We start from the raw sequence: 15,913 nt of genomic DNA on the forward strand, positions 1-15,913 counted from the left end.
CATGGAAAATTGAAATTCTGATTAAAAAATATTAGATTTGAAAGCTATCATAGGCAACACAAGCTGAAGAGGAATATGATCCTCTAGCAACAAAACAAGACACAAATTTGTAAAGATTTCTATCCACTACATTACCAAAAAGTACAGTTAAACTCCATTTTAAGAATCATGGTGATACAAATCCACTCACCTCATTCAACCTACTCTAGCTGTAATCTGCACTTACATATTTTATGAAAACTTAAATGCAACTATTTAATAAATTTTCTACAGTTGCAAATATACATGTAAAACACCCCCAAGCATTTTACAATGACATCTGTCACCAGTGTATACAATTCAGGTTGTGTTCAATGCACCAATTAGCTCAGGTGAACACAGGGAACTCTGCTCTCAAGGCTACTGCTGGGGACAATTTCAGATCTAAACAAGGAAGCATTAGTAAAACTTAAAAAAACATGTTCTGAGCATTTTGGTTTTGATCACTCATGGATCACAATGGAAATTTTCCATCACAGTACTTAAAAAGCTATCTAATCTTTACTTAATGATCATAATTTTTCAACATGTGTATCCTTCAAATACACAGCAATGCATCAAGGCAAGATCAAATCCTCTAAAATGTGACAGGGGGTCTTAGTTCAACTTTTGGGGTTTGTTCTAGCCCATTCTGAGTTAGAACAGACTTGCAGTGAAAGGACAGCAGCTGCAGCCAAAGGGCCATCTGCTGAGCTCCTCTCCAGTGAATCCCACAGCAAAAGGCAATGGGATGGAGCAACCCAGGCAACTGGGACACACACCATTAAGTCAGCGACAGAATGAAGGATGGAAAACTTTTGAGGGTAAGTGTAGACGAGCACGATCACTGCATCACTGCATTTTTTCAAAATAAAACAATCAGAAAGGTGAAGGCATTTGCTATGAAGCCAGAAGACTACTACTGTATGCACTGCAAACAGGGCTTTGCCTTAAGGTTTTGATTTTAAAACAGAACTGCGTTAATAGTGTGGATTTAAATGGTCTCTATACCTGCATCTCCTAGGAAATCCTTTACCCATTTAATAAAATAAAATTTTCTCCACCTCCACAGCAGAAGATTGTTTAAATCAGTTAGCCACCCGTTGAGGTTTTATCATGTCAGCTCATTTCAACATAAATTTCTTAACTGGTTATTGCTAACAGAGGCATCAAGACACTCTTCGATGGCTGATACTCCAATCTGTATTCTTTCAAATAACTTTTAATACTTTAAAATTAGGATTAAGAGAAGTCTATGCATACACTGCCTATAAGGGCATGTAATTCAGTGTATCATTTCATAACCCAGCTGTCACCAGAGACAACATTTTTATAATACATGTATTGTATGTGTGCCAGTCTGAGATGAATAGTCCTGTAACTATAATCAATACCGTTCATTCAAACAACTGGCAGCAGCATTTCAGACAACTGGCAATTTCATCAGTTTCACTGGGCTGCCCAAAAATAAACAGCTTGAAAGGAATGACTGATCTCTGTGGTTATCTATAAATAATACTAATCTCAGTCATTTGTTTTAGCGGGTTCATCACTGGGAGCTGCAGAAGGCTCCTATCAGTGCAAAAGGCATGGCAGGCTTCAAGAAACTAAAGGAATGCTGAATTATACTGCTGGTTTTTCATTCACCCAAATTACTGTATTTAAATACAGGCTCCATCGAAAGCAGCAGGATCCCTCCAGCGTCAGAGCAGCTCCAGCTCTGCAGGGGACTCAGGGGAGCTCCAGGATTTGTAGGCGTCTCACAAGTCAGGCTGGATTCAGAGAGAGCTCCAGCGATGTGAGTACACCTACCCTGGGAATAAACAGGGTCAGAGGAAACACGAGCAACTTTGGGAGTTTTAACTGCTTTGCTGTGAAACTTGTCCAATCTCAGAAAGAGATCTGGAGACAAACCTAAGAGCTCCCTGGGAAGGAGGTGAACCCAGGCAGACGGGGAACAGAAGGCGCCTTTCACAGCCCTGTTCGCGGTCTCTGGGAAGTGAAACAGCTCTTTTTATTTTTTTAATTATGGTCTATCTGCTCCTATCTATCAAAGCAAGGCAAGAACAGAGGAAAAGGAATAAAGGCATCTGACTAAAGGGAAAAAAACACATCTCCACGGAGCACAGATCCCAAAGAAAACTTCCAAAGCCCTGAAGAAAGGTCCGAGTGCTGTGGCTGAAGCGCCTCTGTCGCCAGCAGCCTTGCTGGGCGGTGGGCAAGCAGAGCAGCACCACTGCTGCCCAGCCTGCCAGCCTGCACTGCCCTGGGGCACTGCCCATGAGGCTCTGGACACATCTCCTGCTCCTGCAGGAAAACCTCCTAACCACTGGGAATTATTACTGGGGTTCCTACCCTATGTCACCCGTTAGGAATTGCAGGATGCCCCATGTGTGCTCTAGGGAAAAAGAGAGGAATGATCAGTCCTCCCAGAGACCTAGAGGCTGGCACTCAGCTGCTTCCAGGCAGGATTTGTGCTGCCATGAGACATCACTGCAGAGAGCTCAATACACCACTGGACTGCAGCAATTTCTTTCTTGCAGATACAATGAACAGGAGCCAAAGCTCACCTCAGCTCCTCACACAGTGCTCCAAAGGAACTCCAACAGATGAGCTCCGCAGAAATGCCCGAGCCCTCTGAAGACACTACTGAGCTGGGAGCAACAGCCTATGTGCATACATCCAGGTGACCAAAACGCTGCCAGACCAAGTGTAAAAAGTCACATTGCTCCATCTGTAGCCAAAAAATCAATTTTCAGTCCTATGGCCTGTTGCTCAGAAAATTTATATCCTGGCAATTAAACAAATCTTCAAGTTGTAGCATTATCCAATTTACAAGCTTATTGCTAGTGCAATATGAAGGACAACCAGCACACCCAGCTGCACCAAGAAAGCATTTCAGTGGGATGTTTTTAGTGTAATGGTTGACAGCCAAAAGATTAATGGCACCAGCTTCTTCAGAAGGAGAACACTCACTTTCTAGTGGACAAACAGGGGAAGGTCTCAGCCCAGGTGGTGCCTCTACACCTCTGAGAAACGAGACAGGCTCTACTCTGGACGTTGTCTTTGCAAACAGAAAGTCAGTGGCTGTTTAAAAATTAAAACCTTGATTATAATGTTAAACGAAAACTGTCTGCAAGGCATTCATAGAGACCAGCCAGCTTTTAAGAGTGGCTGAATTTATCAAGCTGCAAATCTTTATTGCTTTAATCATCAATACTTTAAAGTTACTCCTTTTCATTCTATATTGGCAATAAATACCTGCATGTTTGAATTGTAATCATCACAGCACAACATGATACACTTCTCAGAGACTTAAAGTTGGACTCAATCACAAAAATCCCACCCCAAACTGGGTAGGTGGGTGGTTAAACTGGTGAAATAAAGTCTCTGAGTTTCAGGTCAATGATTAGGCAGCAGTGTACACTACTATTAACCTAAAGTCCATAATGAGAGCTTAACTGGACAGCTGGAAGTGGACGCAGACCTGTGTAATGGAGCTGCTCTCCTGGAGCTGGCACTAATTGACCCTTCTGCTGGCAGGCTCAGAGCAGAAGGCACTCAGCAGCATCAGAACTGCAGGCCCTTCTCTGCCATGCAGAACAAAGTCACAGTCCTGATTAGCCAGGAGGTTTGATCTCAATGCTTTACACTTCTATAACATCTTTCATCCAGGAATGAGGCAGGCAGGGCACAGGGAGAATCTTAAACTGGTACTGCCCTCCCCACACCCATTTTGCAGAAGGAGGTCTCCTGCCCCTGGAGTGTTTCGATGCCTGTCCTGCACATACACTGAATCACACAGCTGGATTTCTGGGAAACTGAAATCATCGATTCATACTTCACACATAGCTTCACCCAGGCTTCTTGAAAACACAATTAATAATCAATTTGGATTAAGTTATTTCCAAGAAGATTTTAATCCCCTTACAGAGGATGTTGCAATAGATTGCATTCAACCCAGCATTCACAAGAAATACTGATACTGCTGATATAAGCATTTTTAGACACCACGTAGTAGAAAAGAGGAATCACATTAATCCCGCTTGCAATTTTGTCCAGAAAGATGCCACTTGTAAATTCGTATAAAGATCCTGATTAAGGCAGAGCATTCCAGAGCAGCAGATTCTGGAATCAATTAACAAAACAGTTCTTAGGAACATGGGGAATCTCCAGACATTACCAAGGAAGGAAGCACAGAATCTTTTCAGAAAAGCCCACCAGGAAAATATAGTTTAATATCAAATTGTATCCTCCAGCGTATGCAGAGATTGCCTCAAATCTCAGACGCATCTTATGTGAAACAAGGGCTAACACTGCAGAACAACACAATAAGAATTTAAGACCGGAAGTGCAGATAATTTATCTGAATAAAGCTTCCAGGAGAATAACTGATTTATGTTGATAATGATCCAAGCTGGAACCTGACCAGGATGCAGGAATTAGCATCGCTACCCACAACAGGTTCACTATTCATGAAAAATAACAGGGTGTTTTTACAGATGAGAATAAGTTAAAATGTTGGCTTTATGCTTCAGCCAAAAGACCCTGTTTTGCCAGAGATCTGTTCTTGAATTACCTCTAGAGCAACTCAGAAAAAGGTGCCATGTTTTTCAATCCCTCTTCAGGCAGGCACAGGAGAGACATGAGTTAAATTCCACAGTCTACTGTCTTTAATGCCACACAGCCTCTATTCATACAAGAACTGCAAAATCCATGAACTGGTGCAGAGAGAGAGAGAAAAGTAGTGAAAGGTTCACAGCTACAAAAATACATATATATGGGGGGAAAGAAAAAAAAAAGAAAAATGAAAATCTGAAAGTAGAGGTGGTCTAAGTGACTCCTGATAAAAGCAAGGTCAGCGCTTTCCACTGGAGACTATTTGATTTACACTATTTTGTTTCAATTGAAAAACAAAATCTTTCCTTGGCAGATTCTGCTCTACACAGTCTATTACAGATACTTCTGAGATACCCAGCATCATTTATAAAGGGACACTTATTACAGCTGAACGTGAACATTTTGTTAAATTTCCCAAAGTTCCCGGAGGAAGAATGTGCGATGCTGCACAAGGGTGTATTCAGCCAGCTGCTGAAGTCAGGAGCCTGGACAACCTGCACAGTCCTGGGGGAGAGGTGCACGACTGAGCAAGATGCTCCGAGTCTCCCTCAAAGAATCCACTGCCTGTCCTGGAGCCACATCCCCCACTTATCCAGAGGCCTAAAGCCAGGAATAACCCATGAGACACCAGTCTAGTTTTACCCTTTACTGGCTGCACTCCTTCAAACTGCCACAGAGCTACTTCAAATTTACCCTGGTGTAAATCAGATCAGAGGAAGGGTCCATTATGCATCTTGACTGTCCCTATTTATCTAATGGGATACAAAGAAGCTTTTTATTTTTCTTTTTGATAAGGTAGCACAATGAAGCACTAAAAAACGTAGGTCCCAGTGGTGGACGCAGATACGTGCAACCACGTGTCGCTGCTTACAGTTTCCTTCTGTGTTCTATTGCACAAGACAAGTGGCCACAAAGCACGCCTGATGGACATGAATGCACGTCCTGGAAACAGGACATGGTGGCTGTGAAAACCATCACTACATTTACTACACTCTGCATGTAGCAAAGCTATCCTGATTCATGCTTTAAACTGGCAACTTCTGCACCTGGAGCGCCAGAGTGGAGTAGTGGTAAACTTCAGGAGGGTTAACTGGTGTCCTTTTGATCAATTTTAGGCTTACCTCACTGTCTCCCCAGGTAATAAAGTAAGTTGCCTGTAGATGGTGTGGGAAGACATGCTATACATACTTTAACTGACAAAAATTGTCTATCCATAAAATCCATCACAAGCAGCTTGAACTACATACCCTGAAAAAAGCAGACAGCTTCTTCCAAAACACACTTATTTTTTTTCCCCACACCCATCATCTATGTCACTATAAAAATTGGACAGAACAGGTGCTTTTACATTGAAAAAGGCAGATTCACGTCTGCAGAAACATGCTGCTAACTCAGATAGGCTTCACAAAATTGTTTCAGTCACGAAAAAATATGTACGAAACCTAGAAATCATCATTTCCAAAACAAAACATTTGGCTTCAACTGAAACCAAGTCAATCGTTTGAAGTCTGAAACTATTTAAAAATCTTCTGTTCTTAATCTTCTAATTTTCTGGTTGATTCCAATCTAATCTTTAAAACCTTTCCAGAACTACATCTGAAATGAAAGATTAGCAAGTCACAGAGCTCCCACCGTTTCTGATCACATAAGTTTTTGAAGTCATGCATCAGGATGTTCTGGGATATACAATCTGTTTCTGGGATGCACAGAACAGCAGTGGGGTAATGGTTCTAAGGAGGAACTTGGCCTGAGCATTCAATATAAATATAGGAAAACTACTATTAGTCATGAGAACTACTCTGCTGACATGGCTGGAATAGGAAAGAAATACGATCTGCTGGCATAGGACAACCACATCCATTCTCTTTATTATTATTTTTTTGTATTCCTTGATAAGTTATAAGTAAATAGGCACAAAAATCCATGTTTTTAAAAGGAAATCCCACACAGGGTAGTAGATACTGTGCTGATCACTCATTCAGCATTTCCCTAGGTGCAACTCCTTTTGTCATTCTCCACAATGGTGGTGAAATCACTCTGGAGATGCTACCCAACCACTGCACACTTTCTTTGGAGAATGATGGTTGAGTACATTAAACCTGCTAGACAATTTATAATCCCCCTAACAGTTTCAATTCAATGCAGGGTTAGACCCTGGGTCAGTCCTTTGCAGATCAATGGACACTAATTACCTCTCATCTAACTCCTGGGAAAAAAGAATGCACATGAACTTGGAGTTTTCTGACCATCACACACTTCATTAGAATCCAAACTTGGTGACACAAGTGGTAAAACCTAAGAAGATAAAACCTCTATAATTGGTAAAACTCAATGTCTTACCATGTTCTTCTGCAGAGAGACTATGGAAAGTTCATCATCTGAAAAAACTTACCAATTACCATTTCTCCCCAAGGCACCTCTGCCCCTGCACCTCTCTCTCAAAAGAAAATCACAATGACAACAAAGGACAACCACCACCAAGTTCTAAGGAATTTAGTATACCCAGCAGGATACAAAGATGAATCAAGTTGTGTCATGATGCAGCAACTCTGACTCGCAAGACCTTATCCATGTTCACTAAGTGAGCTGCAGCTCCTATCTGGGACTTAGATCTCTGAAATGGAAATCAGACCAAAATCACAGAAGAAACATGCTGCTGCACATCTCTTGGAAGAGATTTATTGGTCAACAGCAGCTGTGAGTGACCAATTACAGCACATCACACAGACCTCACTGGGACAAATCAACAGGCAACACCACTTCTAGTAAAGACTGTTCTTCCTCCCACCACTCAGGTGGAAGCAGTTTGAATGTGGGTCACAAGAGGAAGAACTGAGCACAGGGTGTGCTATACAAGTGTGGACTATACTTTTAAAGATCCAAGGTGTGCAGGGGACAAAGAACTTTCCAGCAGTAAACCTGCTTTCTTTTGAACCACCTTCCATATTTCAGACAAAGAGGTGAAAAAGTCTCCCCTGTCAAGTGGCAGACTGGCTGGCTCTAGGATGGGACACACGTTCTCTTAGGTCCATTGGTGGGAACATGCGTCTTCTTCTGGCAAGGACAGCAAATTACTAAATGCTAATTTCAATTTACTTTTCAGAAGCTGAAGAGCAGGCTGGGGTTTGGTGGTTTCTTTTGTTGTTGTTGGTTTATTTTTCTTTTTAAAGAAGGAAAGTGGAAGCAGTGATCAGTAACATGAAAAAGGCACCGTTAGCCAAATCCCTCCAAGTTTTTCATGGCCAACAACCCTGCAATACCTGTCTGATACAGTTAAATTGTACTACCCTCATATAAGGGACACTAAAACTGTGCTACCAAAAGTACAAATCGACTTGAAGTCATGATAAGAGACATCTGAAGGCTCCACAATTCCCCAAGGTCAGTCCCCTCACCACACGGGCTGGCCACAAACACTCGCTTGTTTGCCTATGGCAAAACTACTGATGGTGAAATCAGTGATCACCATCACACACATCAGTCCAGGAAGAAGAGGTGTGAAAAAAGGAAGTAAATGTGGAACAAAATAAGTATGTATGGACTATATAGCATCAGAGAGTGGATATAACTTTCCCAGATACCTGCATACCATTTTAAAGGTGGTTCTGTTATTAAAAAGGACTCCAGACAGTGAAGTCATCATGCAGCCCTGCATTTATTTTTTTAACCTCTCGATCAGAATTTCAAACAGCACATTTGAATAAACTCCAACAAATACAAGCCCAACACAAGGGCAGGATCAAGCATCCAAAGGCAATCACGTAACTTACAAGTGGTGTTCTGAAAGTGAGTGTTTTTCAAATTGGAAAAAAAAAAAAAAGACCCAAGCAAAAAACTTCCAGAGTATGTGAAATGTTTAAATTGTGTAGCAAAATAATGACATACAAGCACGCAGATAGGTCGCTCCCTTCCAGCAGAAGAGCGCTCACCTGGGCTATTATCCAATTCCACCCTTTCCACAAGTGCCTGGGCAAGTTCTCCGCAGTGCAGTGGCCCTGCAGGTTGATCCTCTTGCATAAGGGCTCCTGTGCAACCTAGGTGTGACAGCTGCATGCTGCCACCTGCTATTTTAGAAGCAGTTAAGATGATAGAACAGATCCAGCACCTCAGCCATGGCAAGGGAGATGGGCAGGAATGGCTGCTGGGTGGATTTATTGATGTAACTCGTTCTTCCATTCACTCTCCCTCTTCACAGGGAAACTTTATCACCTGGTTCTCTCTTCCTCTGTGTATACATGACAGTTTTACCCCTAATAATTACGTCTTGGGGAGATCACAGCTACGTCCAGATAAATGAACTCTGCATTTCTGGTGTTACAGAAGTATCTCCAAACTCCCTGATACAGTCAGGCCAAGGCTGAGGGACCTGCTGTGAAGCTCTGGGGTAGTTATTAGTGTCCACACTGTTAATGACTACAAATAGCCAAACATGAGCGTCTACTTTGGAGTCTTCATCAGATGACTGCACGAGAAGAACTCCAAGATAATGTCAAGTTTGAGGTTTCTAGGGCATCTGATATTGTGAAGATCAACAATAATATAAAGCAGGGGATATGATGGAGGGAAGCACACCTCTGCCTCTGCTGGGAAACGTGGACATGCACATTTAGAAGAAAAAGAATCCCCATGGATGAAATCTGGAAATTGCTCCACTGCAGTGATCATCATAGTGTCACAGGAACTGGTCTGATCTAGATCAATCATTTTTATACTTCTATTTTTAGATTGCCACACTGTTCCAGTGGAGGGACAAGCCCTGGTACAACAAACCTCATGACAATAGGTACAGAGTTTTCAGGCTGCTTTATGAGCTCCCTCAGAAAGGGGGCCATGGCCTTCCAGTGACCTATACCTTACAGCAGCATGGAAAGGATCCATCTGAAGCTGCAATTTAAACATTGAATACAAATTCACCATACACATCCTTCTCACAATAAATGAACACAAGTTTCCAATCCTATTGTTTGGCTTGGTTTGAAATTGAACCATGAAACTAAGCTGTTGCTGCTTTAAAAATAACATATTCTGAAAGATTTTAAGGATGCCTAACTAAATCAAAATTAGCATGCCAAAATTGGTAATGACAAAATAGGTACTTTAAATGGAAAAATGTTACATCTCTGGATTGTGGCAATAAAGAATCATTAAAGACACATCAGCTCGCTCGTTTCACACCTTCTTGCAGAACAGTCCTACACTTGCAGTGGGATGGCTCCCACCTCCCAGACACAGAACACAGCGAACCCAGGAGAAAGAAACCCACTGTTTTCTGGGGCTCTTGGACAACCTCCTGAGTCAGCCTTCAACAAACCTGTGGGTTTTGGTGGTTGTTGTTAAAAGCTACTGTCACATGCTTGTTTCCCCATCACAGCATCTCTGTTTCCTACCAGATATAAACTACAGCTGGTTACACATTTTATTGGAATGTGCAGCTGATCAGTAACTCTCCAACCCATGCCAATAGTCTCATGGGTCCCCCAAGCCCAGTGCTACACAGGCAAAGTGAGGAGTTTCATCTCTGCATCTGCACAAAATCCTTCTGAAACCAAAAAAGTAAATGGCACTCTTCAAAACACTTTACTCTTCACTCATTTGGTGAATTCAATTTCTCAAAACCTGTCAATTTATGTCAGGGTTTTTTTCCTACCTCTACAATGTGAGTTAAATGGTACCCTAACATCTAAACAGTATGTAAATGCTACATATTCAGCAGAGGAGGAGAAAGGAGAGTAAATTTATTTAAAAATTAACCTAAGAAGTAATAGAACGTACTTGAAAGCAGTAGGTTCCTTCTGCTGACACTGAGATCACATTCAGCTTAATCACAAATCGTGTGCTCTGCCATGAAGTGGAATCAAACTTTAGCTGGAACACACCCTTCACCTTTCCATCTAGCCAAATATTGATCCCTAAACTAAATCCAGCTGAGTTTCTGTCTCACACAGTAGTAGCATATGACACTTGAGCACTTCCACAGAGCAAAAGGCATTTTCAAGGATCTGTGATGAGGGGAGATGAGTAGAAAGCACATCTCCAGGTGTCTGACTACAGAACGCTGGGAGAAGCCACAACTCATTTCTGATCAGGAGAGTGAGACATCTACCCCGTGGTCTCTACTCACGCAAAACCACCAGCACACAGCCCAAACTTGGCAAGACTGTCAGCGAGACATGCTTATGCTTCTGGCAGAAGGGAGCTCACCACTTTCAGCACCAGTGTCCTCTGCCAGCTGGCCGTAGAATACACAGATGCAAGGGAAGCAAATTATCTGCCCACTGGCAAAAAGAAGTGCTGAGCAGCACCTAAGGAAAAAGTGTGTGTGTGTGCAGTTGTGCACGTGTGCAAGCGAGTCTACATGTGACTGTATCTATCTATATATGCATGCACCTGTGCTTTGGGAAAGGGACTAATAAAGTTTAACTGGAAAAATTCTCTGCTACTAGCCCTGTGGTATCATTTTCTGCACTGTTCTCACAACAACAAACAGGCACTTTCCCCATTGAAATCTTCCAAGTTGCATTTTAAAGATTAAACACAAGGACTGCAAGGATGCTAAAGCAAAATCTTCTAAGAAAGCCTGAAATCAGACTCCTTGAAAAAAGCATTCCTACAATCACTCACAGGATTTTAGCAACTTAAGCTGAGCATTGTCATTGTATCTCCCCTCTTTTTTGGTCTCTTAAAGAACGCGTGCCTGTGGAAAAAACACTCCACATCAACATTTGGTAAAATATAAAAAGCCTTCTGGGTTCAGAAGATAGATGAGAAATGACTCAGAAAAATTAATGGGACAAGAATTTGCAGCCGGTAGGTTAGGTTTAGCTGAGAGAGAGAATCTGCCTGTAGATTAATTAGATTCTGCAATCACAGCCCCTTTCCACCCGTCCACATCCCACCACTATCATTACATGATCAACAGATTTTAATGAAAACTAATGCTTTCTTTTGAGAAATTCCATGGGGACTACATCTAAGGTCGGGTTTACTTTCCTAAATATTTCTTGAAAACTGCACGTAAGGCAAGTGCACATTTGTTGGCTGTAAAGGTGTACAACAGCAATTTTTTGCAATGACAGTGCAGAGAGGGAATATGAGATCTGTGTGCTAATGAGCTGACACTGCAGAGGCTGGAGCAGTGTTAGTACAGTGCACTACAAGTGCAGAACAGAAAGACATACGTGGGTTATTTCTAGGGAATATGATCTACAGAACTGCACGCATAATTCAACATTAATACCAACACCCTTCATCAGAGGTTGTGAGAAAAGCATGAAAGATGCTTCAGTGCTGAATTCATACCTTTGAGTTGTTATATTCATATTATTCTGAAAAAGCCAGCTTGCTCCCCTACATGAGCATTTTGGAAAAAAATATAACATCCATGTTTTACTGGATTTTATTCATTCACAGGTCAAGTTAACTTTCTTCCTTTCTGTTTTTTTTTTGGCTGTTTTTTTTCTGATGGCAAAAAGCTGCTATTTTAAAAGATGTAATAAATCCTCCCAAAGCTAAATGATAAACTTCAATTCACCTTTAAATACAGTGGAATTTTCATCTGTGTTTGCATTTGCTCTCTGTTAAGATATCATAAATAAATAGCTGGGTAGATAAACACAGGGTGGATGACTACTGTATGCATGTGTGTACATCAAATACACAGAGAGGGGCTCAGAGCTAGCAGTGAAGCAGGGAATACGTGTACATAAATCAGATTATGCATCACTTAACTGAAAAGGGAATGAGAGGGAGGGGCTTAGGGCAGGAATTTTCTTTCGCTTCTAAACAAGTTTGTTCCCATGCTGGGATGTTGCCAAGTCGGCCCTACCAGAGGTGGGCTTTTTATTCCTGGCTCACGAGGACACTTTAGGAGAGATTTTTTTTTTTCTCCTGCCTCTGGAATGCACCAGATTGCACCAAGTGGGATGTGCAGCTGTAGGTAAGCTGCTCCTGAGCAGAGCCCCCCTCAGTTCCTGCACACATGGATGCTTACTACAGCCACTATCACACAAAGCAAAGCAAAGGAGAATGAAAAGTATTATTTTTGGATATTGGCTTGTACAGGCACTGGGATCAAGCTACATGTGCTGCTTTCTGCCATCTCCCTTCAGTTCCTTTCCCTATCCCACCACAAAGCCAGTCACAGTCTCCCTCTCCAGTGAAGACAGTCAGAGTCACTGCAGGTTTCTCACAGATGGATCCCTGCCAGTTGCAAATATTGATCAAACGGCTGTGTGACAGCACTGGAGACAAGTTATGCTTATCTCCAAGAGAAGTAAAAACGTTGTGGAAAGAATTCCTTCATGGATACCACAGCACCCTGAAGTTACCTGCCACTCCTCTGGAAGTGAGGATGTGACTGAGGGTACTTAGGCCAGACTGTTTCACATGTTAGCCAAGTGGTGTGAGGAGCTACTACTTCATCCTAATGCATTGATACATATGAGCATTCTGACTTTCACAGGTAATTGCTTCCAGATCCAAAAAAAGCTGTATTTTTTAATCTTATTTTATTTTGAGCTACTGAGACCTGTATGACTGGTGACTTGGACTCACCATATCCTTTTCCCACCAACAGTATCACCAGATGGTTGACATAGCTACACACAAGGTCACCTTTCCATTTTACTTCTTCTGATTCTTTTTTCACATCATCTATTTTTAAATAGGTTACTGTAGGTTGGTATTCTGTGGTCTACGGTTTACTCCAGAGATTTAAGTTTTCCCAGTTTTACTATGCTGGTAATATGTGTGTTGGAACATGCAGCTCTAAACTACAGAAAACCATCTCACCTTACTAAAATTGCCACAGCTTTCATTAAGCAATGACAAAAATCATTAGATGTCAGATGATGAGAAGCACACTGACTAAATAATACACTGACTGCCCCTGAACGACCATGTGGTTCACTTGTCTTGGTGGGACCTGTAAAGAAGTACTGGTAGGACTTTTAAAAAACAATTAATAATTAATCACCCAAGCAGTTTAATGCATTCAGTTTAAATCCATATAATTGATATTTAGGGAAACTATGTTTGAGATATAGGCTCTTGAAGGGATTACACTATTAAGGATTAATAGTCTGATGTTTGTTGTAAGAGCTGTTGTGGCTGGGTAGGAGTATTAATACTATGCAAAGTGCAGAAATGCTTCTATTTACCATTTTTCCACCTTACCAAAAATTTTTATTGGCTATTATATCATTAAACCCCTTGCAAAAGTTTTAAAGGTCCTAATTAAAAGCCCTTTAAAAAGTGTCATGCTGCACTAGCAAGAAGCAGTCACATGGGGGATATGTTAGAATATCAATCCAAAATTTGTCTGAATATCTCCTTGTTGTATATTTTCTAACCATAACTTTCTCAGAAAACACCTGAAATCCTAAAATAACAAAATATCTACTTGTCCAGGCTTCCACTTATACAGCATGGGACAGTAATGTAAGAAGTATGCTATCCCCAACAAGCAAAAAATGAAAGAAATAAGATATTCAAAACATGAAATTGTTTTAAAGGAGGATATACTGGTTTTCTGTACTCCAACACGTCATTATTTTAGTACAATGCTTCCTCTTTGAACATTTTGTGCTGTGAGTATATGAACAGGGATCCTGTTCACATGCAAAGTTAGAGCATTGCATTCAGAGGTCCTTTAGATGATGTACAGGCATATTTCTCTCTACTGCACAGTGCATGCAACTACCTCATAAGAAGACTCCACTCTTAAAGGTTTACAACACAAATTGTATCCATCTGACTTCGGACACATCAGTAAAACAAACATTCATGAACCACCACCGGTACAGGAATGCTTTTTTAGATGCAAAACACGCACCAGCCTTTCAGGAAGAGATTTCGCATTTTAACACCACATTAACACTACTCAAAGCTCTGTTTTGTTTCTTCTGTTAATAAAGGCTGAAATTACACATCTGCACTACTTGTGCAGAGCTGTTTCTCAAGGCTAAGTGTTCTGATTCCATTTTCTCTCCCCTCAGTTCTAACGGTATTTGCCAGTTCAGTCTCCTCAGCTTTGAACAGGACTTTCACCAGAAGAAAACAACCCAGTATTTCAGGGCAGGGGAGGCGAGTAAGCCCCTCTAGCTTTGCCCCCTCAAGGTCACTTGGAAACAGCTGTTTCTGGTTTATTCCTACATCGTATTATTTGGAAATTACGCCCTTTCACACTGCTAGGTTGTAGCCTCAACAGAAAAGGGATGTTACTTCAGCAGCAATTCACTGATCACAGCTACACAGCGCTGCTACATAGATAACATGTTTGTTTTTCTGGAAAACAAAACTAAAGGGGTGAAAAGAAGTGGTAAGGGAACTTTCCCTAAGGTATTATTCAATCACATAGTGCTGCAACTCTACTAAACCTCACGCCAGTACACACATTTATGGCATTATGCTGTATGAATAAGGACTCAAGGCTACCAGGGAGAAATTGAATGGAAGGAAGGATAATAAATAAATAAATATTTTTAAAAAAGCAAGTATTTACTTACAAGCATTTGTCACTGAAAAACTGTTGGAAGAGTCCAAATGATCTACATGATAGTTCAAATGGAAGGGCTTTTCTGTGGTATTTTGGTTTGTGTTGTATAACTGCACAGCAAATCGAAATGCACTGTGCTCCTGAACAGTGTTCCTCATGAAAAGTCCACCTAGGATGGAAAAAAAAAGGAAAAAAGGTATTTCAGAATGCATTTAGAGGAGAAACAGTGGCAGTAAGTTACATTTGCACACCGCACGTCTCAGGAAAGAACGAACAGGAACAGGCTGAGTCTGAGCACACAATTCTGACAGAGCGTGTACATGAAATACACACGCCGGGTCCAAAGTTAGGCTTTTAAAGCCACACATCACACCCAGGTGCCCCCGGAGCGACTGGGAGTCACTGGGAGCTGCAGGTGCACCTGGAACACCAAGCCATTCAAACACTGATGCCCACATACAGATTTAAAAGTCTAACTCGGGGAGCTGCGACTCCCGACCCAGCCCGGGTCTGTGGAGTTCCGCGCTGCGGGCAGGGCTGGCGTGCGGCATGGCAAACGTGCGGGCTGGAACGGGCTGCCGGGCACACGCACGGCTCCGACGGGAAAAACCCAGGCAGGGAAAAACACCCAAGTTTCACTCGCATGCCCTCAGCCTCGCGGCTCATTCTGCCGCAGGTTTAAGGCACGTCGGTGCAGATTCACGCCGCTCCTCTCTGGCATTATTTGCTCCACGGGATGCGCCGCTCCGGGGCACGATTCCGCAGGAGCACGGACCGAAT

At 42.0% G+C, this 15,913-nt stretch overlaps 1 pseudogene across 1 annotated transcript in view; it reads right to left on the bottom strand.

The window, feature by feature from the left end:
- LOC103781811 overlaps nt 1-15,345 on the bottom strand; it is a 33,874-nt pseudogene extending 18,529 nt beyond the window's left edge. Inside the window, exon 1 of the transcript XR_608212.1 lies at nt 15,144-15,345. The product of XR_608212.1 is annotated as a glutamate receptor 3 pseudogene (transcript). The remainder of the gene's footprint in view (nt 1-15,143) is intronic.
- Nucleotides 15,346-15,913: the final 568 nt, after the last annotated feature.

Source organism: Merops nubicus, unplaced genomic scaffold (assembly GCF_000691845.1).
Source record: "Merops nubicus isolate BGI_N331 unplaced genomic scaffold, ASM69184v1 scaffold18351, whole genome shotgun sequence".
NCBI lineage: Eukaryota > Metazoa > Chordata > Aves > Coraciiformes > Meropidae > Merops > Merops nubicus.